At 41.5% G+C, this 26,046-nt stretch overlaps 1 long non-coding RNA gene across 1 annotated transcript; it reads left to right on the plus strand.

Annotated features, from left to right (window-relative positions):
• On the plus strand, positions 18,831-19,978 carry LOC109716119. The gene is made up of 3 exons (XR_002217840.1): positions 18,831-18,855; positions 18,932-19,033; positions 19,943-19,978. It is a non-coding gene; the product is annotated as an uncharacterized LOC109716119 (long non-coding RNA).

Genomic DNA, 26,046 nt, shown 5'->3' on the forward strand with positions numbered 1-26,046 from the left:
TTGGGCATAGTAGTGTAGCTTTACTCTCCGGTCCTTACAGCTTTTCTTATTATCAATATATGTTGGTATGTCTACTTTTGCCCACTTAGACCTAGTGTGGAGATCGGCGGAGTCGGCGGCCGAACCCACTGGGAACTATGGAAGATAGTTCTCACCCCACTTTTACAGGTTCGAGTTCGGGCGTCCCTGGCGAGCGTGAGGATCGCGGTAAGGGCCTGGCGCCCTAGTTGCATTAGCTGTCTACCTTTTTGCTTTAGCTTCACCCTGTTTTTATGTTTGAGAGTAGATATTGTATAGGGTGAGGTGTGAGTGTTGTACATATGTTTTGGGAATGTTGTAAAGAATGGAATTAAATGTATTAAGGTGAATGAATAAATGTAATAGCTAGAGTTTTCTCTCTTTACCTACTTGTATGCCTTATACTTGTATCTTGCTCCTTGTTGTTGGCACTAGTAGTGCTCTTTGAGATCGTGTATTTATGAATTGATTTCTGGGCGAATTCCTTATACATGATCTATTGGTTAGCCTTGGACGGACATGGGAGGTCCTGCCCGTTCGGCGTATGTTCGACGCGCCCGGGCTGAGCCAAATTGGTAGCGGTCTCGGGGCGTGATGGATAAAGTGGTATCAGAGCCTTGGAGCAAGTAAAGAGAGAGTCTAGGATGACCGAGGAGACCCTAGGTTGGTAAACCCTAAGGTTATAGGGACGTGAGTGAACGTGAACCCATGGCGGTGGCGGAAGTTGATCGATTGGGTCGAAGTTGATGTCATGTCTCTAGCTGGGAATAGAGACGGATCCGAGTGACACTAGTTCTTGGCTCGTAGTGGTTGTGTTAGCGGCCAACGACACGACGCTAAGAGTCTAGCACTAGAGCGCTTGCGAGCTTCCGCTCGATTTCATTGTCGAGTCGTCCAATTTTGTGAACGCTAGGAGGTTATCGGATTAAGATAACTAACCGAGTTGTTGCTTTTCAAGAGCAAATGTCCCCAAGACGTTATGCACGTAGGTCTGTTCCGGTGCCGCCTCCCGCGGTGCCCGAACAGCCAAGATAGGAGGAGGTGCAGGAGCTGCGGGAGCAGGTCGCGGCGATGATGGGCGCGATGCAGCGCCAGGAGGCCCTGTTTGAGCAGCTCCAGGGATTCGTGGAGCGGCAAGCGGCGACGGCGGCCGCGACAGCGACTGGAAGCCGTGATCCACCCGCACCCCCGGCGCGCACGCCTGAAGCGGCTGAGGGTGAGGGCATAGCGGCGGTTCCGGTGGCGGCAGTTCCCCCGCCGGCGAGTGCACCCCCGACCGCTTCGGGTTCGGCAACACTTGATACGACGACTGACGAAGTGGAGCGGGAGCGTGCGCTGACGGCTTTGATGAAGTTCATGAAGTTTAAGCCACCAACCTTTGAAGGGGGGAAAGTAGAGCCGTCGGTGGTGGAGTCTTGGGTAGACTCTATGGAGACTCTCTTCGAGGACCTATACACCCTGGAGAAGGATAAGGTGCCTTTCGCCACCCATTGCCTCGACAAGGCGGTGAAGGTGTGGTCGAAGCGATTGAAGCGTGATCGGCCCTCTGATCTTCCACCAATGCTCTGGGAGGAGTTTAAGAGGGAAATGTTCGGAAATTACTTCCCCGACACCGAGAGACGTAAGCTGAAGGAGAGATTTCGCAAGTTGAGGCGGGGGGATCGTTCCGTGGCGGGCTACGAGCAGGAGTTCTCCCACATTATAGACTGTGTCCAGGACGTCGTTAAGGATGACACGGATCGAGCCGAATGGTTCTCGCGGGGACTTCGGCCGTGGATATATAGAGCGGTGCAGCTGTTCAAGCTCACGACTTTCGCCGAAGTTTTTGATAGGGCGCTGTGGGCAAAGCATGGAGATGCCCACGTGCGGAAGGAGCGTGAGTTGTTGACGGGACCCCAAGATAAAGGGAGAAAGCGACCGGGCGGTAGTTCGGGGGGCCAATCGAGCTCCAAGAGACCCACGGGCGGTAGTTCTACGCGCCCGGGCCGAGCCAAATTGGTAGCGGTCTCGGGGCGTGACAGACGACCTATCCGGATACGTACACCCCTTGTTGGTGGCCAAACCAACCTGGTGTCTAGAATACACAGTGCTGTGACTAAATCATGCTGAAATGCTCAAACGAAACCCGGCTAAAGCCGGTGCCTAGGCCGAAGCCAAAAACAAGGGCGTACAACGCCAAACCACGATCAACCAGATCGAAACACATGACAAGAGAGTCGATGTGTTGCCTGGACCCAAGGTCCACAGAGTCCAACTGACCAACAAGGTCCCTGATACAAAGTGCGAGAACCGACCAACCAGGTCAACAGATACGGAATGCAACAACCAACCAACTAGATCAACAGATACGGAATGCAACAACCGACCAACTAGGTCAACAAATACTGAATGCAACAACAGACCAACTAGGTCAACAGATACGCATGTAGATAGAACTACTCTACTCCTACTCAGGATACTAAGCATGCAAACAACGAGTAGAGTATAACGAATAAACAAGGGTGCAAGGCTCAATATAATATGCGATAATAACAACAGAAGAGTGAGGGTAAGAAACCATCACCAAGCGTGCACCACTGTACCGACGTCGAATCGAAGTATCCACCTGTCACAATCGCGTCGGAGAATCTGGATGCACACAAGTCGACCGGACCTATGAAGATCCACTAGGTCAGTATCCAACCCCCTAACCTGAAGTACACTATCTCACAAACCCCCACACAGATCCCCGAACCGGTTTCCGAAAATCGATCACCATAACTCACCGGAAGTCCCGAAAACCACACCGGGAAGCCGTCGGGACCTACTAAGTGTCCCGAAACTCACCGAGCGTACCACGAGTCACCCGCTGCCACAAAACACTCCTGTTTGGATGTCTTGACAGCAAACACAAGATGACACCGCTACACAATTATCGCCGGATAATTGTATGAATCCGGGTTTCCGAAAGTGTCTATTTCGACATCGAAACATACCATCGCTCACCCGTCATCACCGAACCCACAATGTGATGATGGTGACCCGCCAACAGGGCTTAGCGACTACTCACAGAGCAACCAAACGACGTCGGAAGAAATCCGAACCGAAACCGCGTTCTTTCGACGAATTTCGCCGAAAAACGCACCGAAATTGACTTTTCGATTTCCGCAAAGACTATCGGATCATGGACAACCAGTCCAGAGGTCACCACGCACACACATGCACCGCCCACAGTAGCCGCATAATGCACAATTGCATAAAATTCCCTCTATTTACATAAAATCCATTATTTTATGTAAATTGGGAGACTTCTATGACTCATTCTCGTAAACCAAGGACTTATATGTTCCACCGAGATACTGACAGGTCTCGACGTGCCGGAGGCCGTGCTCATGGTCTGGAGCGCAACGGCTCACTGTGGAAGGTGTGGAAGCAACCCGAAGTTCTGCAAATAGCGCGCAGTCGGGGAGAAATCACGTAGAACAGGACTAACTGGACTCTTTTGATCCAAAGTGAAACCAATATGATCGGCACTGACCAACGATCACCGTGCTCACCTCCAGAAGCATCAGGACAGCCTCGGATCTCCGGATAAGCGTGCGCAAACCCAAAACAGCAGCCAAAAAGGCTCGACAGGGTCGACACCGCCGAAACAGCGGAACGAAGTCTCCCCGGCAGAATCTAAGGTGAGCGCGATGATCAGCAATTTGTTACGATCATCGTGCTCCCTTCCGCAGAGATCGGGGAGGCTCGAGAAGCTCGGAACAGTAAACCATCCAAAATAAGCCCTGTTTCGGGCTTGGCCGGAGCAAGCTTGCTCAGGCTGGCTTCCGGCCGCACGGCGAGGCGCGCGCGGGCCAGGGATGGGTGCGGGGGAGGTGAGGAGTGCCGTGCTCACCTCGGTTGGCGGCGGGGAGCGGCAGCGGCGGCGGGGAGCGGCAGCGGCGACGGGGAGCGGCAGCAGCGACGGAGGAGCAAACCAAGCCCGCGCCAGCTAGGGCTCGGGTTCCACGGGCAATGGTTGCCACGGCGGCAGCCGTGGAGCTCCGGGACGGCGGAGGGGGGTTTCCGGAGGCCGGAGGGATGCCTCGGGTGCTACCCCGAGCGGCGGCGGCGCAGGGGAGAGAGGGCGGGGTCATCTCGGCAAGAGCAGACCTGGGGCGGCCGCGGTTGACAGAGGAGGCGGCGGCGACCCGCAGGGACGACGGCGACGATGCACGGGGGTCACCGGGGCTCCGGGGATGGCGGCGATGCCGAGCTATGGCGGCGGTGGTGCGAGGAGAGGGAGATGGGGCTGCCTCGGCCTGGGTTCTGCCCAGACTGGCAGCAAGGTGCTGGGGCGGCCGCGGCGGCGCGTGGAGGCGGCGCCGATCGGCGGGAAGGCTCGCTGGGGCACGGGGTGATGCCGGCGAAGGGTCTAGAGGTGGTGCCCGACATAGATGATCCTCCTGGGATGCCCTCGGACAGAAGTGGAGGAGGTTGGAGGAGATGGCCACCCAAGCTTTTTCGGCAGCCGGGTGAGCTTGCTGGCGGCCGGGGTGCGCGCACAGCTAGGGCATGGTGATGCTGGTGGTGGCTAGGGTTAGTTGGGGGAGCTAGGTCGGCTGGATCTAGGGCTTCATGCAAAGAAACCCTACTTGCAACTTATATACAAGTGGCATTTTGCATAAAAGTCCTCCAAAGCTGAATATTTTCATCCGAATCCTTGCCCACGCGTGTATTTTGCACGAATGTACCCTCATGTGCGATTTCGTGCGATTCGGCACATAAAATATAAGGACTTTTGCGAGGTTTCCGATTTGCTACAATCGACCCCTTTCCGAACATCATGCGATATCCGACGATCCGTTCATCGGATTTCCGAATGGATTATGCCAGCGTGCTCAGCACGACGGAGACAACAAAACTACGATTTCGTTTAATCTCGATCGGTCTCGGATTCGCGACGAAATCCATTCCAACTCTCCAATGGAAGAAACTACGCACAAATACATATAAAATATGTATTTCTGGATTTTCTCGAAATTCGTGAGTCAAACTCAAAATCTGACAGCGCCAATAGTTCTAGAATAGCTGAATCGATCAAAACGAGCTATTGGATCGCCATGAACGGAGTCCGATACGTGCCAGAAGCCAACTCTATGCGTTGGGCTCCCCAAAAAACCAAGTTACTATTCACTTTAAGTGAAACTTAAAAATCGCGTAGAATCTCCATTTTAACTCGTTTTCTCCCGAAACTTGACGAGTGATTTTGTAATTAAATTACACGCAAAAACATCGTCAACTGAGAGTTTAGTTACACTATCAAAATCTCAGTCCTTACAATGGGGTTGTCATTGGGTTTATAAGAGACTTAAACACTAGTAATAATAACTGGGCTTAAGCATTTTGGGCCGGTTGTTGGGCCCAACAAGTTATTGTTGCTAGTGGGTTGGGTTGTTACATTTTGTATCAGAGCCGGTTCACCAGCTGGACATGTGTGGCGAGTCTCGGCTGAGCCGGGGTCTGGATGACCGGCTAGCGAGACGAGTCTCACGTCGCCCGGTGATCTTGGGCTGTGTGTATGATTGGACTGACGAGGACGTCAGGGCCTTAACGGGGGGAGTCTGTGACACCCCAATAGTCCCACATCGGATAGGAATGGGATTGTCATTGGGTTTATAAGAGACTTAAATACTAGTAATAATAACTGGGCTTAAGCATTCTGGGCCGGTTGTTGGGCCCAACGAGTTATTGTTGCTAGTGGGCTCGGTCGTTACAACATCATAATAAAAATATAATAATATTTTCATAGATGAATCTTTTAATAGTAGATTACAATGGTTTGGATTTAAATTTTAAAATTTTTAAAAACCAATTAGAATTGAACTTTATATTAGTTCTTCTGAGCACTTTTTTTTCTTCACATGCATATCTATACATATAATAAAAGTCGAACCCTAAACCCGCCACGCATCGTCTCCCCAGCGACCCCCCCTCCTCAGCTCTGCCCGCTTCCTTCGCTGGCGACGAGCGGCGTCACGTGCCTCCCGCCCCGCGTCTCTCAGAGCCCTCCTCTCTCCGAGCCGGGCCCCATCCCCCCTCCCTGTCGGATGCTTGTCGGACCCTATCCTGACCTTCTCCTGCGGCCGACGTACGCCCGTTACATCTCTGCGTCAGGTTTGGCCGGTGTGCGGCTGTGGTTGCGGTATCTCTTCTCTCTGCTCCCCATGTGCATCCTGATTCTCCTGTCTCTGCAACTCTTTCCTCTAATCCCTTCTTCCGTCTCCGGCGCCGCCGGAAGTGGGTGGGGGATCTGGTACTTCCTTCCCTGTACCACCGTCCTTCCTCGTCCTTCCTCTCTCAGGCCGGGCCTCTGCCAGGATTCGCTTATAAATAGGGCTGGCACCATGCGGACGAGGGGCGGCTTGTTTGCTTCCCTATATTTGAACGGTTCGTTGTTGGTGTTTACTAGTAGCTTCTCCACTAATAGCCCTTGAATTGTCTCCGTGGTTTTGGCCCTGTCCTGCCATCCTCCTTTCCGGACTGCGGCTCCTGCGGAGCCCTATCCTCCCGCTGTTTGCTTTGGCCTGTGTCCCGTGTGTCTTGTACTGCTGCCTCATAAGATTTGGTGAGTGGGCAACAACCCATTTGGTTTGGCCTCCTGACTCCCGCCGACCTCCTTTTGCCCTATTCTGATGATGTCTCTGGAACTGCAATTTACCCCTGTTAAGAAAGCTTTTAAAAAACATTCTTTCGCCTTTTATTGCTTTGGACTGTCGGCTCGGTTTTGTGCGTGGTCTTCTTTGGGTCAAGCACAAAACCCTTTTCACAAAACAAATTTAAGCTAAAATATCCTGTTCGGTGATTGAAAGAACTTAAGAAAAAAAAAATACTGGATGTTTCTGATTAATTGGTTACAACCATCTGTTTACTGAGGATTTTTTCTTGGAATTCTGATGATGGCTCCGGAACTGCAATTTGCCCCTGTTAATAAAGTTTAAAAAAAACATTCTTTTTCGCCTTTTAATGTTTTGGACTGTTGGCTCGGTAAATGTCCCAATAAAGATTTAACAGAGAGCTTTTTTCGCCTTTTAATGTCTTGGACTGTTGGCTCGGTAAATGTCCCAATAAAGATTTAACAGAGAGGGCATGAATACTGATGATGCCTCCGGAACTGCAATTTACCCCTATTAAGAAAGCTTTAAAAAAGCAATTTTTTTCCCGCCTTTAAATGTTTTGGGCTGTTGGCTCGGTGAATGCCTCAACAAAGCTTTTACAAAGAGGACATTTACCTTATCTGCCTTCTAATCTGCTTTTGTTAACAAAGTTTGGGAAGATTTTTAAAGATCCCTGCTTACATGCTTACTTCGGCTCTTGCAATCTCTCTGCTATTATTTTTTCGGTGATTTAAAAAAATGCCCTCGCAGTCATTTTTTGGCTTAACATTCCTTGCAGTTGGAAAAAAATATATATTCTATGTCACTGAGCATGCATAATAATTTTTCCTTTGCATTGACTCTGTTCTTTGTCTTGCCGACAGTTGTTGAGATGTCGGTAGTTCAGCTTTCGTACACTATGTTACTTGGTGAGATATCCAGTAAGCTGGGTGTTGAAACGCCCGACTGTATTGTAACTATTGCTGCGGAGGGTTGGTTTCTAGCATATGTCGATCTTACGATTGTGCGCGGTGGCTCTGTAATTGAGGTGGCCCGCAATTGGGGCTCTCTATCTACCGATTATATGACAGCTCGGGAGGATGCAGCCCGAGTTGCCATCCAGCGGATGAAGGAGGAACTTGGCTTGCAGATAAAGGATGCAAACTATGATGATTTCATCTTATATAAGAATTTGTACGATGCTGTTGCTCTCCAGAATAGTGATTTTGTTGGGCAGCTCACAGGCCTTAGGTCTGAGCACAACCTCCTTAAAGATTCCTATGCAGCTGTGGTGTCTGAAAAAGCTGATGCTATAAATGAGCAGATTAGATTACGCCGTGAACTCGATGATTGTTATGCTACAATCAACCGCCTTCGTCCTTCCGAATCTTCTATGGCGTGCGACCCGGCTGATGTGGGGTCAGCTACTTCGTTCTATGCTTTGCCCTGTTTAGTGTTAGGCTCCTTTTGTATTATAGAGCCGCTGGGATCAACTACTTAGTTCTACGTTCTGCCCTGTTTAGGTTTGGGAAGGCCAAATAGCTCCTTTTGTATGATAGAGCTGCCTCTCATCCCGTCACATGTTTTATACTCTTGTTGTTTTCTCCAGAGAAAGCCATCAGCTGTTTTCTTTGGGTTTCTATGCAAGTAGGTGATGTAAAATGTTGCTCCCTTAATTTAATCCGTTTTCCCGCTAAAATGTTTGTCCCTTAATTTAATCCGTTTTCCCTTGCTGGAACTCAGCTAAGATAGTTAAATATTGTTCTTTCTTCAAAGTGGTGGCATAAAAGAACTGGATTCTTTGTGTCTTTAAAAAAATAATTGAGCAATGATGATACATAATATTAAAAAGCCTAGCCTTTATGGCCTTCGCCAGCGCCATCTCCAAATGTTGGGAAAAAAAACGTGGGTGTTTTGTCTCCTCAAATGATTTCGGAATATGGGAGAGGCCTGAACTTGATAGCCTTGGGGTCAGCTTGCAGTATTTCCTTGCTAAATAAAGTATGCTTAATTTTCACTGCCCCCTAAACTTGATGCTGTTCCTAAATAAAGTATGCTGATTTTTAACTGCTCCTAAGCTTGATGGCGTTGAGGACCACTTGCATTCCCATGATGCAGCACAACTTATCTGGCAATATTAATACCTGGTGAAATTAAGGCTTTCTAAAGAGGCTGTGAACTTATATAAAGCCCTGGTATAAAGGTGGGCAAAAAGTCTTGACTATATTATGAAGAGGATGAAGATGTCCTTACTATCTGAGCTCATTTTTATGTTAAAAAACAAAAATTCATTCTTCTCAAACTTATGTGGGGTCAGTCATTGTCCATTTCTTTTGTCGCCACTCTTAAGAGATTTGTGTCGGGTTTGAGTAGAGAGATGCATTTGCCTATGTTTTTTTGTCTTCAATTTCCAAACATGTATAGCATTTCTTCTAATTTGATGTGGTTACTTCTTGGTTTTTATCAAAGAATTTCCAAGCATTTATATCGTTACTTCTAATTCCCAAAGATGTGTATCATTTATGTGTGCGTGTGTGCATCAATTTTGAAATATATATGTTCTTCTGCATGAGCTGAAGGCTATTGTTTTGGACGCCTTAACAGATTCCCAAATTTCTCCCATGCAATGAACTATAGAGAAATGAATTTGAGTACAGGGCTCTTCGGACATTTTCCTTGCTGTTGTGTTATCTATTCTCCTTGCTTCTGTTTTTTCCCCTCCTCGCTTCTGCTTCTCTGCTTAATACCTTCGCTTCTGCTTCTCTGGTTAATACCTCTCAACGTCCTCGAACAGCCTTGTCTGTTCCTGTTTTTTTTTCCTCACCTTTTTGTTTTACCCGGTTTCCTTTAAGTTGCTTGCAGCAGTTTCTGTTTGCTTACACCGGTATTAATCAGTTCTGTTATGGGTTTTGATTTATTTATTGGGAGGCCGTGCGTGACCAATTTAGAGTTGTCCTTTTATTTTCCTTTTATTATATGTGTTGATGCTCTGGCACATTGCCTAGCATGTTAAGCCCAGTTTCATGACTCAGCAGTGGGGTGCAGTGTCGTCGATAACTCTTTGCCGGTGCCTACTGTCATCACCTAACCCACCCTCTCATTTCATCTTTATTCTCTGAAGGCACTTCTAGGCAGCTATTTAGAGTTTAATTTTTTTTAGCGCTCTTCACTTTTGCATTCTTCCTTGGTTGTTCTTATATTTGATGTTTTCTAACTCCCAGGCTGAAGGTTTAATCCGTTTTGTTCAGGGTTTTGCCTTCTCCATATTTACCTTTTTTTATTTTTTTACCCCTCTCTGAGGCTGTGATGATATATATATATATATATATAAAGAACTATGAGGCCTCGATGCCCCTGGTTTCTAGACGATTGGCCTATGTCCTCCATTTTTTTCCCCTTACCGACTCCCAGGCTGAAGGTTTAATTGGTTTTGTTCAGGGTGTTGCCTTCTCCATATTTACCTTTTTTGTTTTTTTACCCCTCTCTGAGGCTGTGATGATATATATATATATATAAAAAAAGAACTATGAGGCCTCGATGCCCCTGGTTTCTAGACGATTGGCCTATTTCCTCCATTTTTTTTCCCTTACCGAGGCTGTGATGATATATAAAAAAAAACTAAGATATTTTCGTTGTATCCTCTCCATTTCCTTTAAGGCTTTGCTTCTGTTGGAGAAAAGTGGTAGAAAGTTTTGGATGGCCTCATTTGTAGGCAACCAACTCTTGATTCCCATTGGCACTGCTTCAGCCGATAACTTAAGCCTTCGCCATAGGAATTGCTGTCTCTTAGCTGAATAAAACCTAGAAAAAGATTGGAACAAACTGTTTTGCTTGCTATGGAACCGAGCTCGAGCTGAAGCAAGCTAGGGTTTCCTGGAGCGGATGCAACAAAAATAGTTTCTGATGCTCTTGTGGCCCTTCTTCGCGCTATATCTTACCATTCGATATAAATAAAGTCTGAGCCTCTATACCCTTTTTAGAAACAATTTTCTCTACATATTCCCTGTATTTTTATTGTTGCCTATGTTTTGATTGCTTTCGTCGCTCTCGATGGCTCTTTTTTTACATGAGCACAAAGAAATATAACATATTTCTCTTTTTTACCTATGTTTTTATTGCTGAATTACAATATGCCTCTCTTTATATGTGTGTGTGTGTGCATGTGCGCCTGTATGCCCTTGAGACTTTTGACTATTGTTTGCGGTGCATAAGCAGAATTACAAGATCAGTGCATGAGCTGAATTACAAAGCATTGATTTTTGTGCCGTTCCTCTTCTGCCCTTTCCCTTGCTNTGTGTGCATGTGCGCCTGTATGCCCTTGAGACTTTTGACTATTGTTTGCGGTGCATAAGCAGAATTACAAGATCAGTGCATGAGCTGAATTACAAAGCATTGATTTTTGTGCCGTTCCTCTTCTGCCCTTTCCCTTGCTGCTGTGTTGTCCATTTTTCTTGCTTCTATTCTTTTCACAGTTTTGGGTGCCCTATTTTCTCAGCAACCAGCTCTTGGTTTGCGCTCTTCCTTCCTCAACCTATATCTGGAAACGTTTGTGAAATAGAATATCCCTTAGATTATTTGGCATAAAAGGAAAGCTTACTTACACAGAACATCCTGTTAAATTAAAGCTCCAAAATCAATTGAAGTTTGTCACCACACTTATACTTGATGTTATGCAATCAATCGAAGTTCTTTGCATCTGTAGTTAGAGGCACCAATATAAATATTAAGTTCTTACTTAGTTTGGGTCAGAAATCTGGGCTGCGTTTGGTTAGGAACTAAAGCTAGAGACTGCATTTATTCCCTTCTGTGTTAAGATTGAACTTATTCCCTACACCGATTCCTTTTCCTCGATAGCTTATTGAGTTTTTTATGTATTTTGTATGAATTCTTCAGCTGGTTTGGAAAAAACATTATGCTTGCTGGATTTGTTTCCTAGAATTTCCCACTCTTAACCTTTTTCCCTGCATTTTGATTAATTTACTCCAATTGAGGATTTGGGTTTTCTACTCATTATTTGTTTTGGTTCAACATGTGCCTATGGAGGTTACAAAATTTTTTCTCCTACTTGAATTGACCTTTTTTTGCATTGCCAGAGCTTCCGAACATGTATATTATGTATGGGTTTGTTTTACCTCTATTTTTTTTTTAGAGAATTTGTTTTACCTCCTTAAATGCACATTTTCTTCATGTAAGTATCTATAAAAATTGCAGTCTTACAAACACTTTTGACCAATTCTCATATCCAAGTTTGCGCATTCCCTTATTTTGCTATCTCTCTATGAGGTGAAGTAAAGCACATTTTGGAATTCATTTTTGCTCCTAGGCTTACATGTTATCCTAGAATTAGTCATGTATTAGAGAAAGGCCTTGGATTGTACTAATATTACTTGGTTTCATTTTCCCTTACTGTTCTACCCGATTTTCCTATTCTATTAAAAGGCTGTGATGATAAGTAGAGGGGAGTGCGGGAAATGTTACTTTTGAATGAGTGGAAATTTGGACGGCATCCTCATAGGCAACCGCTTCTTACTGTTCTTGCTCTTAGTAGTTACACACCTTTGCCTCCGCTGGTAATCTACTACTCGGTAGTCACTTCTTGCTGTTCTTATTCCTGAGCATTGCACGTGTTGCCTCCACTGGTAATGTACTACTCGGTGGTCACTTCTTGCTGTTCTGGTTCTTGCTTTGGGCTGAATCAAGAGTTTTGTTTTTTTCTCTTTCTTTGGTAAGCGCTCTACCTATTAAGATTACTGCTGGGAAAAATAAAGTATGTAAAAAAAAACATGTAACAATTGTGTGAATTTACATTTGTTCTAGCATTTTCTTAATTGACAATACGAACTTATTTGAGTGGACGTAAGAATCAACCTTCTTTAATTCTTGATTTTGTTACTAGCAAATTAGATAAAACTTGAAGCCTCCATCTGTCACTTCAAACTATGTTAATTGGTGCTTTCTATACTTTGGTTGCTACAGCTAATCTGATGATTGTGCTTTCTATGATGGTGATTTTGAGACAGCTATTTTCTAACCATTCCTTTTGAGAAGGCTGCAGATTAAGTTCTTTGTCCACCAACTAGGGTTTGAAATTGCTTTTAATCTCTATCAACATGTGATTTTGTACTTTTGCTTCATAAAGAATTTCGTTTTAGATGATAGCTTGAGTTCTGCTACATCCATCCCACAAAATTCTTGCAAATTTTTGCTCTACGAAAGATGATTCGTATAGATTATAATGATTTAAACTTACATAACTGATGTTTTGGCTAAATTTTCAATCTGCATATTCTTTTGGCGATTCTGTGGATTTTATTTTTTATTCATTTATCATGGTCTATTATAGTATTTTCATTGAGCATAATAGAACCATCTTGAAGATTTTGTTTTCCTGCTAAAAATTTATTCCCTGTTTTGTTGGAGAATATTTTCCTTCCTGTTTCTTTCTTTTTTCTAGCTCTTCTTTGAGGCGATGATGATAAGTTGAGGGAAGTGCATAAAATATTTGCTTCGAACAAGTTGAGGTTTGGATGGCCTACTAATAGGCAACTGCTTCATATTGTCTTAGCCTTGGTGGTCGCGCGCATTTCCCTCTAACGGTAATTTATTGCTCGGCAACCACAAAAGTGTGGAAAATGTTTACTTCGAACAAGTGGAAGTTTGGATGGCCTACTCATAGGCAGCCGCTTCATATTGTCTTACCCTTGCTGATTGCACGCATTTTCCTACGGCGGTAATTTATTGCTCAGGAACCACTTCCTACCATTCTTATCCTTGGCGGGTGCGCACATTTGCCTCCTACGGTAATCTATTGCTCCTACTACTACCCAATCCTTATGACCAATCTTGCCGAGTACTTATGAACAATGTTGCCGATTCTACTTAACTGAGCATTACCTTTTTGTTCCCTTTTTGGGTGATTCTTTAAATTGGTTTTACAACAGAATTTATACAACTGTTTGGATTGTTCCCTACTCATTGCCTTTGTAAATACTTTTCTTTGTTTTTCTGTCGGCATTCGAATTGAATTCTTCCTCGGATTTTTTTTGCATGCATATTCTGTTGGCGATTCTTTGGATTATATTTTTTCATTCATTCAGCATAGTCTATTATGGTATTTTCATTGAGCGTAATAGAACCATCTAATTTATTTCCTGCTTTTTTGAAGAATATTTTTCGTACTGTCACTTTCTATTTTCCGGTTCTTTTGTGAGGCACTGATGGCAAGCTGAGGAAAGTATAGAAAATTATGATGATTTATAGGTGGTTGTATGCATTTATTTTCGCTTTTTTGCGTTCCAGGACGTAAGGCCTTCCTTTTTAATTCACTTTAGAGAAAGAATTTGGGTTTAATTTAGATTCTTTTTTTCAAATTTCTTTTATAGAGTATGAGCACGGGAACAAAATCTTCAAGACGGTTCTATTCTACTCAATAAGAAAACTATAATAGACCATGACAAATGAAAAAAGAAACAGAATCCAAAGAATCCTCAAAAGAATATGCAGACTGTAAAAATAGCCAACAGGATCCTCAAAAAATATGCAAACTGAAAATTTGGTCAAAACATCAGTTATAAAGGTTTCAATCATTATAACCTATATGAATCATCTTTCCTATTGTTTATAGCTTAGCCTCATTATAATCTATATGAATCATCTTTCTTAGAGCACACCTTACAAAATATAGTTTTTATTTACCCCCTGTTGGATGAAAATTGGAGCTTTTGCATCCTTTTTCTTGTTCTCCTTATGTTCATCTTGCTTTGCTTGAGTCCATGTTGCAAAAATGCTTCTTAATTTGGTAGTTCTTTGTAGCCTGAGACATAAAATCAATAACTGGAATGGAATAGGTTAGCTAATTATATAGTTATTAATTGAGTAAACACACTAATAAGTGTTTTATTGATTAGTAATTGCCCATAAATAGTAACTCGCTTGCTAGTGCAGGCGAGTAGGAGGCATATATTATTAATTAGCAATGCTGCATAATTACCAGAGACTGTTATTTGCTTTCCCTACTACTACTCTGTGCTTATGAGTAGTGTTGCCCAATCTGCATAGCTAATCTTTACTTTTTTATGCTTTTTTAGTGTGAGATTGTTTGGATTATTTCTTTTGTTACTCAAACCACCCATTTTCATGTCCCATTACAGTCTAATTTATCAAACTATTTGGCATAGTTCTTGCTTACCTGCTTCTTACATGAATTGGGTGGTTACTTAATATTTGAACCGCTACAATGTTTTGGAGATTAAGTGGGCTATTGTTCTCGCCTGAATTGGCTATTTTTTCTCTTTACCCGAAATCTTTCGGACGCGTTTATTACTGGTGCTGGTTTATAGATTTGCTTTTTTTTCCCATCAGTTTTTTTCCTGGGCTTGGGTGCGTAAAAAAAGTCCAGGTTTATTGTGGAGCACGCTTATTTTGGGGAAGAGGGCTTGTTCTACAAAAACTTGGTTACTTTGCGCCATGCTTTTATGGTTTAGTCTTAAAAAACTCTTGCCTGCAGCCTTGGTTTTGGCATCGGTTGGTGAACAAAAATTAAAAATTTTGGAATCCCCAGGTGGCTTTTTTCCCTCCGCATGTTTTCCGCCAAAGAAAACAATAATGTTTCTTATATTTCTTTAGTAGCAGCAGGTTTAAAATTCAAAAAAAAAGCAATTAAGATTTTGTTTGTATAAGCTTTCTCGATACTACATGATTCAGATTGAGCTGGTATCGGGAATACTTTGCGCGAACTCTACGCGTGTTTAAATCCTCCTCCTCAGGTTGAAATTTGGATGCAAATTTGGATTTGTGAGTCGGATTGGGGAGGTTTACTTTGCGCGATCTCTACGTGTGTTTACATCTTCAAGTTGAAATTTGATGTAAATTTGGATCTGTGGGTCGAATTGGGGAGGTTTTATTACCGTTTAACTTTTGGGGCAGTTGAATTGTGGGGATTTCTATACAAATATATATGTTGCGATCTCTAAATGCCATGGTGGTTTCGTTACAAGGATGCTAATCTCTGACTCTGACTGTGGTTTCACTACAAGGATGCTTATCTCCACCAGTAGAAAACCTATTTAAAAAAGCTTGGAAAACAGTCCTCAACCAATTGACCTGAATAAAACCTTCGTGGAAAAGTTGTTGGCCCAAAAAAAAAAAACTGTTGGAGAACTTTAGCAATAGCTGAATCACTTTTTGAATACGTCAAATAGTCCAGAGAAGAGAACTTCGCGATGAACTCCGCAATTGGCTGTTTGATGCTTTTGGGATAGTTTTCAACTTATTTCCACAAACTGGTTCTGGGTGTATCTTGTTTTGTCAAGGATGTATGAGTTTCTTTGAATGCTTTTTTGAACTCCCTATATGACAGCCTTTGGAGTACAATTCTGCGTTGAGTTCCTCTGAATGCTTTTCTGAACTCCCTATATAACAGACTTTAGAATATGAAAATCTTTTAAGCTAATACTAAGATCATCCAAAATCAGTTTTTACAATTTTTTTCCAAGGAAGAAGCGTTATCCAAAAACAGTTTTTACAATTTTTTCCCAAGGAAGAAGCTACCGGAGGCTCTTTAGAAGCCATACAAAGCAGCTTTATATGCGATGAACTCCGCAATTGGCTGCTTGATGCTTTTGGGATGGTTTTCAACTTGCATTTCCACAAAAGGATGCTTATCTCCACCAGTAGAAAACCTATTGAAAAAAGCTTGGAAAACAGTCCTTAACCAATTGACCTGAATAAAACTTTCCTTCGTGGAAAAGTTCAAGGATGTATGAGTTTCTTTGAATGCTTTTTTTAACTCTCTATATGACAGCCTTTGGAGTACAATTCTGCATTGAATTCCTCTGAGTGCTTTTCTGAACTCCCTATATGACAACCTTTAGAATATGAAAATCTTTTAAGCTAATACTAAGATCATCCAAAATCAGTTTTTACAATTTTTTCCCAAAGAAGAAGCGTCATCCAAACACAGTTTTTACAATTTTTACCCAAGGAAGAAGCTACCGGAGGCTCTTTAGAAGCCATACAAAGCAGCTTTATACGCGATGAACTCCGCGATTGGCTGCTTAATGCTTTTGGGATGGTTTTCAACTTGCATTTCCACAAATTGGTTCTGGGTGTATCTTGTTTTGTCAAGGATGTATGAGTTTCTCTGAATGCTTTTTTCAACTCTCTATATGACGGCCTTTGGAATATGAAAATTTTTTAAGCTAATACTAAGATTATCCAAAAACAGTTTTTCCCCGCATTTCCACAAACTGGTTCTGGGTGTATCTTGTTTTGTCAAGGATGTATGAGTTCTTTCTAAACTCCCTATATGACAACCTTTGGAATATAAAAATCTTTTAAGCTTAGACTAAGACTGTCCAAAAACAATTTTCCCTGTTTTCTTCCAAGGTTAGAAGCCATACAAAGGAGCTTTATACAATTTTCATGCTTTTCCCTCTCTCTTTATGTTTATATATATGGACTGTTTATTTCTTACTTCCTTTTGCCATCTTTGCCTACAGGAATGGCTCCCCTTACACTTTAATAGCTTTTACCCTCTTTTTTCCTTTGATGAATTTTCTGATAATTTATCCTCTTCTACTTTGTACCTATTTTGTATGCTGGTTTTTCCCTTTCTTTTTCATTTGATGAATTTCCCTGCTAATTTGTCCTCCTCTACTTTGTTCCCATCGTATTTTTCAGCTCCACCTTGCTCACATTTTTAAATAGTTTACTTAGGAGTTATGTCTTTCCTATGGTTTTTATTGTCCCTCCTCTTGTTGGCACCTTATTTATTAATCTCATGTTTAAGATGGTATAATTGGGTGAAAGAGGCGGCGATGATTTTGCATCAAAAAAAGATCATAGAAAATGCTTCATACTTTCCTGGCATAGCTTACTTTCTTTTCCCTTTTCTCTTTTCCTTGCTATGATTTTCCCAAAAAAATATATATTTCTTTTGCATCTTTTGTTTAGCATATGCTCTACTTCTCCGTTGCTTCAGTATATTGTTGTTTTACTGACGTCACTTTCTTCCGTTTTCCCCTTCTTTTTGCTTTCTAACTTTCTTGCTTCTCTTTCAGCCTATGATGCTAGGTTGAGGAAAGTGTCGCAAGTATTGGCTTCGAACGTCTTGAGGTTTGGGCGAAGTGGAAGTTTGGGCGTCGTACTCATAGGCACCCGCTTCCTTCGATTGTGACCCTCAGTGTTTGCGCACATTTCCCTTCAATGGTGATCTACTGTTTGCCAACCTATTCCCTATCATTGTTGCATTCTTTGCCCCTACACGCTTTCTCTTTGTTTGGTTCACTGTTGTTCCTACTCCTGCTTTATGCTTATGGGTAGTTTTTCCCCTGTCCTCCTTAACTGTGTCCTCTACTTTTCCCATGCATAATTATAATATGAATCATACTATTGTTGGTGTGAGACCCCGGTTTCTGTCAGTGGGGACTTGTCGACAGCTCTGGAGAGTGTCGAGACAAGCCCGAGTCGCGTTGGCGTCAAATAGACGCGAAACGGACTCCGTGCGACGCGAGGGCAGCATTCTGTGTGAAAATCTGCAAAATTGCAGGATTTTTACTCTGCTGTACCGGTACAAGGTTTGTGCTGTACCGGTACAACCATCATGGAAAGTCGCTTGCTGTACCGGTACAAGGGTCCATTTGTACCGGTACAGAGCGTGCGACAGAACTCAGTTGCTCTCGGGTTTGGCCTTGTACCGGTACAGCAATCCGTGTACCGGTACAAGGGAGTTGGTAAGGGCTAAATCCGTAATTTTCTACCTCGTTTGTAACGATTTCTTCTCTCTCTCTATATAGCTTCGTGTAGAGAGAGAGAGGGGGCTTCCTGTTGCTCTTCACCATCTCTCTCTCTCTCTCTCGGTTGAAGGTAGGGAAGAAGCCCGGTTGGGGATTTCGTCGCCGACGTCGCGCCGCGAGCTGTTCGAGCGCACTTGCTGCCGGAGCTTTGCGAGGAGGCCGGGCGAAGCAGCGTCTTCATTGTTCTTGACGTCGCGCCGAGGTTCGACGCTGTCGAGGTGGGTGATTCGGCGTCTTTTCTGGATTTTGGGCAAGTATTACTATTTCTACTCGGTTTGTAGCTGTTTTGCTGAAATCTGCCGTCGACTGTTCGTATTTCAGCTCGTTCTCCGCGTAGGAGCGTCGGATCGCGACGAGGCTTGGTTCGTTGGATTCGGGACTTCGAGAGGAATCCACGAAGCCCTCATTTGCCAGATTTGGTGAAGGTTAGCTTGGTCGAATCCCGTTTCTACTCAGCTGCTGTGAATTTCTGGACTGAATTGAGGATCCTTAATTGTTTAGCTTGGAGTTAGCTCGATTGCGAGAATCGGACGCTTTCAGTCAACCCAGCAGGTGGTGTCGCAGCTGAGGGGAGTGTTCCGCTGCCTGGGATTAGCGTGCGAGGTGGGTTACATCGGTTTCGACTCCTAAGTTCATAATCGTCGACATGTATAGATATGAATTTTTGGTAATCTAGTTTAGCTCAAATTCATGGATTATGTGCTAGAATGTGAGAACTGAATTTTGAGCATGCTTTATAATTAATTAGATTATACATGTTGGACTTGAAAATTGAATTAGGAGAAAACCTGCGATTTGGACCTGTCACCAGTTTTAACTACCTGATTTAGCTCTAGGAGCCGTTAGAAAATTGTACTGTCGCAGTTTCTTCGAGACGAGTACCCCAGATAGTTTAGAATGTATTTACTCCTTGCTGGTTCGCCGAGTGGATTTTGACAGGGTCGTTCAGGTCGTTTCGGACTGTTGGGTGCCGTCAGAGTTGACGGTGGACCGTATCGCTTTTGGCTGTCAGATGTGCCGAGGGACGTTACTATTGGTTGTTAGATCATTTGAGTCGATTACTTGACTATGGCTAGTTGGGAGCCTGATTGAGCTCGACAGAGATACGCTGCATACTCGTTGGGTAGCGCCCACGAGTGCCACTCCGGAGTTAGGCTTGTGGCTTTTGCGTTGTGTCGTCATTGCAGTTGGACTTGCTTCCACGGACCAGTTAGTGTGGATAGAGCTGGATAGTCGCAACGGGGCAGGGACGGGTGTATTCACAGTCCCGGGGACGGGTATGCTTACAGTCCCGATTGGATTGGGTCAGATTTGACATTTCCTACAGTTGGTTAGTGTAGAGCATGATAGTGTAGTGGATGATAGCGGTAGAGTATGCTTCCTGCTTTCCTTCTATCCTTGCTCCCTTCTGTAGACTTAGTGGGTGACCGATGTTGTTTTGGGCGGTACCCACTGAGGACTACTTGTTTTTACAGTAGTTCTCACGCCCAGTTGTTACCTATGTTTTTGCAGAGCCACAGGTTCCGGCTGCTGCACCGTCCGTGGATCAGGATCGAGGCAAGGGCGTCGCGAGTTAGAGCCCTACCCGACGTGCTGAGCTAGAGGTGCCCTACTGCAGGTAGATATTTTGGTTCGAGTTTATGTACATAGTTGACTTAACTCGCCAGTGCGAGTAGCTCTGTATTTTGGATCTGAACTATGTATATGAAACTCCGTTTTATTTAGCTTCTGTTTTCTCTAGCAGCTCTCTACTACTGTTCGTAGTAGTGTTTGATTTACAGGTACAGCTATCGCTTCGTATACAGGGAAAATTTCTTTGTATACGGCGGATTTGTCGGCGTGCCCGGGGAACGTGTAATCCGGGGCGTGACAGTTGGTACAATTCTGACTTAATTAGTTTATTAAATACTAGCTCCCTTTAACAAGTTTTGTGAATATTTATTTGTTATTAATTTGACTGTAGTAAAGTTTTCCTACTCTAGATATTTCTATGTGCTTGGTTTGGTTATACTTAAGGTTACTATGCGTACCTTTGTTTGAGATTGGGTGTTGATACATTGTTATTATACTAATATTACTTGATTTGGATTATTTCTGGCTGTTTCTTTACTGATTTCTTGCTCTTCTTTAAGGCTATGATGATAAGTAGAGGGAGGTGTAGAAAACATTTCTTACGAAGGATGGAAGTTTGGACGGCCTATTTATAGGCAACCGCTTCCTGCACCTGTTATTCTTTGTGATTACGCATATCTATCTCCGATGTTAATCTATTGTTGATCTATTACTATGCATTCATTTCCTTAGCGTTCTGGTCCTTCAATGATCTGCACTTCCCCTCCCTGCAGTGATCTGCTGTTCATCGCACTGCCATTTGCTTATGTGCGGTGCTGCTGAATCTACTTAACTGAGCCTTTTTTGTTTTCGCGTGTTTTCCCACAAAAAAAAAGATATATATGTTCCCTTGAACGATGTTGGCGATTCACAGATAGGTTGTAAGCAACCGATTTTGTAAATATTTGTTTGTTTTTTATTTCTCTCTTGAAGTTTTGCCCTCCTCAGATATTTCGCTGTACTTTGTTTGGTTTTGCTTTGGGTTACTATTCCTGTCCTTGTTTGAGAGTGAGTATTCATATATTGTTATTTTACTAATATTACTTGATTTTGTTTATTTCTTACTATTTCTTTATAGTTGTCTTGGCCTACTTTAAAACTGCAATGATAAGTCGTTTAGTTCTTACTATTTCTTTATAGTCTTCTTGCTCTGCTTTAAAAATTGCAATGGTGTAAAATCTTGCTGCTTTAGTTATGTTCGTTTTGGTTACTGAACTTCATATAAATTAGTTCACCTTATGAGCAACACTCAATAAACACTCAAGTTCAGCGAATGTTAATTATAATATTGTGAAAGTAGCTGCATAAAAAAAGTGGATTCTTTGTGACCTCAAATGATTTGCTAGGCAATGATGATACGGAATTGACAAAAGGCTAAGCTTCATGGGCTTGAGGCAACACTTGCGCCGATTGTTGGTTTAAAAAATAATATTCAATATGTGATGATGCAAAATAGCTTGTTTGGCAATTGTGATACGGATTTAGAGAAAGTCCAAGCTTATGGTGATACTTAATTAAAGAATAGGCAAGCTTGATGGCCTTAGGCCAACACTTGCACCAGTTGTTGGCTAAAAAAGGAGCATCACATATATGACGATACGGAATTTTTTAAAAAAAAAACTTGATGGCCTTACGGCAAAACTTGCGCCAATTGTTAGCTAAAAGAAAAAAAAAGTCTATTGACTATGTGATGAAAAGAATGAAGATGTCCTTACTATTTGAGCTCACCTGACTTTTCCAAAATCTTTTGGAATCACTAATTATCCATTTCTTTTTGTCGCTACTCTCCAGAGCGGCCTGCAAAATACGGTTTTGCGCTCATTTCATGTTTAGTGGTTATACTCATGATTCAAAAGTATATTGAGGACGAAATTTTGTTCGGATTTGCAATAACTATGACCAGAATTAGATGTCTATGCTTTCTTTGCCTTTCTATAATAATGCCTTGATCGTTTATTCTATTTGTTTATTCTAGGTTTAACTTAACTGAAGGAAATCTCTCAGTTTTATGCTTAATTTGCAAGTATCTCTCTCTCGAAATTTTGTCCTCCTCAGATATTTCGCTGTACTTTGTTTGGTTTAACTTTGGCTTACTATTCGTGTCCCTGTTTGAGAGTGAGTATTCATATATTGTTAATTTACTAATATTATTTGATTTTGTTTATTTCTTACTATTTCTGTATAGTTGTCTTGGCCTACTTTAAAACTGCAATAATAAGTCGTTTAGTTCTTACTATTTCTTTATAGTCTTCTTGGTCTGCTTTAAAACTGCAATGATGTGAAATCTTGCTGCCTTAGTTATGTTTGTTTTGGTTGCTGAACTTCAGATAAATTAGTTTACCTTATTACCAACACTCAACAAACCCTCAAGTTCAGCGAATGTTAATTATAATATTGTGAAAGTAGCTGCATAAAAGAAGTGGATTCTTTGTGACCTCAAATGATTTGCTGAGCAATGATGATACGGAATTGACAAAAGGCTAAGCTTGATGGGCTTGAGGCAACACTCGCGCCAATTGTTGGTTTAAAAAAATAATATTCAATATGTGATGGTGCAAAATGGTTTGTTTGGCAATTGTGATACGGATTTAAAGAAAGTCCAAGCTTACGGTGATACGGAATTAAAGATTAGGCACGCTTGATGGCCTTAGGGCAACACTTGCACCGGTTGTTGGCTAAAAAAGGACCACCACACATATGACGATACCGATTTTTTTAAAAAAAAGCTTGATGGCCTTATGTCAAAACTTGCGCCAATTGTTTGCTAAAAGAAAAAAAAAAGTCTATTGACTATGTGATGAAAAGAATGAAGATGTCCTTACTATTTGAGCTCACTTGACTTTTTCAAAATCTTTTGAAATCACTAATTATCCATTTCTTTTTGTCGCTACTCTCTATGCTTAATTTGCAAGTATTCTCCAGAGCGGCCTGCATCTTTGACGTTCTTATTCGTATTCTGCTGTTGTACATCATGAGTGCCATAGTTTTTTTGTTTTTCGTCGGTTTACTGTGTTTGATTCGTGTTAGGAATTGTACAAGGTAAATAATGCGGGTGTATGTAAATACGGTTTTGCGCTCATTTCATGTTTTGTGGTTACACTCATGATTCAAAAGTATATTGAGTAGGAAATTTTGTTTGGGTTTGCAATAACTATGACCAAAATTAGTTGGCTATGCTTTCTTTGCCTTTCTATAATAATGCCTTGATGGTTCATTCTATTTGTTTATTCTAAGTTTAACTTAACTAAAGGAAATCTCTTAGTTTTAAGCTTAATCTGCAAGTATCCTACGAAAAAAATGTTGCAGTTTGTTCTTAATATCAGAATTTATACTTGCCATATACCCTGTCGTGCAATTCGTTCTTAATATCTGGTCAGTCCTTCGTGGGATTGGCTCAGCTGAGTTCCCTGCATTTTTTTCCCCCGAAAACTTTCTAACATATTTGTCATTGCTTCTAATTTATTGTGTTTAGTTCTTAGCTTTTGTACCCCCCGCGAATTGCAAGTAGTAATTGAGTACTAAAATATTGCCCTGGTTATGTCATGGTATTAAAATTTTCACTCCTCTTTGCCTGCTTTAATGTAAATTTTTAGAGTTATTTATTGCATTTTTCTTTAGCTCCAGCTTTTTTGTACTTCCTAATGCTTCTTGCACTCTTTTCACAATTAGGAGTAGTACAAGCAAAATGATGCAATAGCTTCTGATTGTTGAACCTTTTAGTGATGATGACATTATACAATAGATGAATTAAACATTTAGGTTGTCATTAAATGAAAATCAGTTGCACTTGTAATTCGAACTATGACAAATATTAGTTAATAGTCAACTCTTTTATAATACCTTGATGTTTCATTCTGTTTGCTTATTCTAAGGACACTTTTAAGTAAAGGAACCCTCTTTGCGCTTTATATTGTATGCTTACCCATTAATTAGGCTCTCCCTATACATATATATGTGTATATATATATATATATATATATATATATGTATATATATATATGTATATATATATGCATCTCCGTATATCCTTAATGGAGAATTCCATTTTTCAGGTATCAAATTGGGTTTTTTATATGCTTTGTATGAATTCTTCAGCTGTTTGTTCAAAAACATTTTTCTCATTGGATTTGTTTACCTTTTTTAAAATCCTTTTTCCTTGGGATTTTGATTAATTTCACTGGTATCAATTAGCTCATTTTTCTAAGATTGCGTTTCCATGCAAATCGGTTTCCTTCGAAATGTATTTAAGCTAACCAAATTACCTATATTATATGGATGCTATTACTTGATGTTTACGGATTCTTTCACTATGTGTTAGAAATATTAAAACTGTGGAAGCTTCGTGCTGGTAAGGTATGAATTTGAGAATAAAATATTTGTGGCCCCATTTTTCCTCTAAGAATTTTCCTCATGTCCCTTGATTTTGACTGTCAACATTAGCGTCAAATTCTTACTGGGAATTTTATAACATGGAAGAGAAGTTCTCATCTTTTACTATAACTGAATGCTTCATTTATTTGGCATCTAAGTTAGCCAGCTGGATTCTGAATTATCTAGCTTAATTCTGCTGCATGGGAATTTCGTAGAACTCCTTTTGTATATCTTCTCTAGATTGCCTAGCTAAATCCTGAATTACCTAGCAAAATCCTGAGTTCGAAATTCAGGTCTCCGAAATCTGAATTGTATTATAAGAATCTGGATTGTACTATAAGAGTCAGAATAGGCCAAAATTAGGAATTCTGAATTCTGGACGAGCAACCTTTTTATAAAAAATATTATATATGAATTGGCTTTCCAAATTCTGAATTCTAGGTTCTGAATCCAGAATACGCTTTCTGGACAAAGGATATTTATTTTTCTTATATTCTTCATGCAATTCCAAACTACATAGCTTAATTCTAAATTCCCACGCTATGATGATCTTCTCCTCAAATAGCAAATAATTGCGATATATTTGTACTGAAAATATTTTCGGTGTGCAAATAGGTTTTATACAATTAGCACTACTAACCAGCCAGACTTTGGTGTCAAACTAATAATGTTTGATTTCATGGAGAATCTGAGCAAAGAATATTTGTTTTCCTTACAATTCCAAATTGCCTACTTGAATTATCAATTGTCTACTTGAATTCTAAATTGTGTAGCCGAATTCTAAATTCAGAATTTAGAATGTAGAATTTAGAATCGCAGCAAAGTATTTGGTGCATATAAAAGTTTAAAATTAGAAGTTATGGTCTTAATTGCATCAGGATATTTATGCATATGAAAGGTTCAAATTCGGAATTCTGAATTGTGTCGGTGATGTTCCAGGATTCAGAATTCTGCATTCTAAAAAGTTAGAATTGCATATAAAAATTTGGGAATGAAAATTTAGAATTCTGGATTCACAATTTTCAATATTGGCTTGCATCAATAACCTTTTAGAATTTAAAAGCTTAAAACTTGGAAGCTTAAAATATACAATGCAGAATTGTATTTAAAAGATCCCAATATTTGCAAGCTGTTTGAAAATTCTTGATAAATTCATTTTATATACGCCTTAGATACTTTTTTTTTTTAAATGGTCCCATTTACATAGAATGTGCCTTAGGTTATTTAACACAAAAGGTAAGCTTTCTTATGTAGAACATCCTGTTAAATTGGAGCTCCAAAATCAAGTGAAGCTCTCTACCAAAGTCAAACTTGACATTATACAATACATTGAAGGTGTCTGCATGACATACCATGCTTCTCTATTTTTCTATTTTGATTCTTCAAGAGTTGCTCAGTATATTTGATATTTTGCTTTAGTGAAAAAAACCTTTAGATATTAGCATTTAACATGCGGATTTGTTGTATGTTAGTTTGGTGGTCTCTATAGTCAACCATAGATAAGTCGCTCTTAATGTGTTTGATGTTTTGCTTCAATGAGAACTCTTTTGTTTATTAGAATGCAGGAGGGTCCTAGCTTCGTCTCTTTGCAGCTAACTATGCTCTTAAGGTGTTTGATGGTTTGTTTTAATGAA

Source organism: Ananas comosus, linkage group 10 (genome assembly GCF_001540865.1).
Source record: "Ananas comosus cultivar F153 linkage group 10, ASM154086v1, whole genome shotgun sequence".
Taxonomy (NCBI): domain Eukaryota; kingdom Viridiplantae; phylum Streptophyta; class Magnoliopsida; order Poales; family Bromeliaceae; genus Ananas; species Ananas comosus.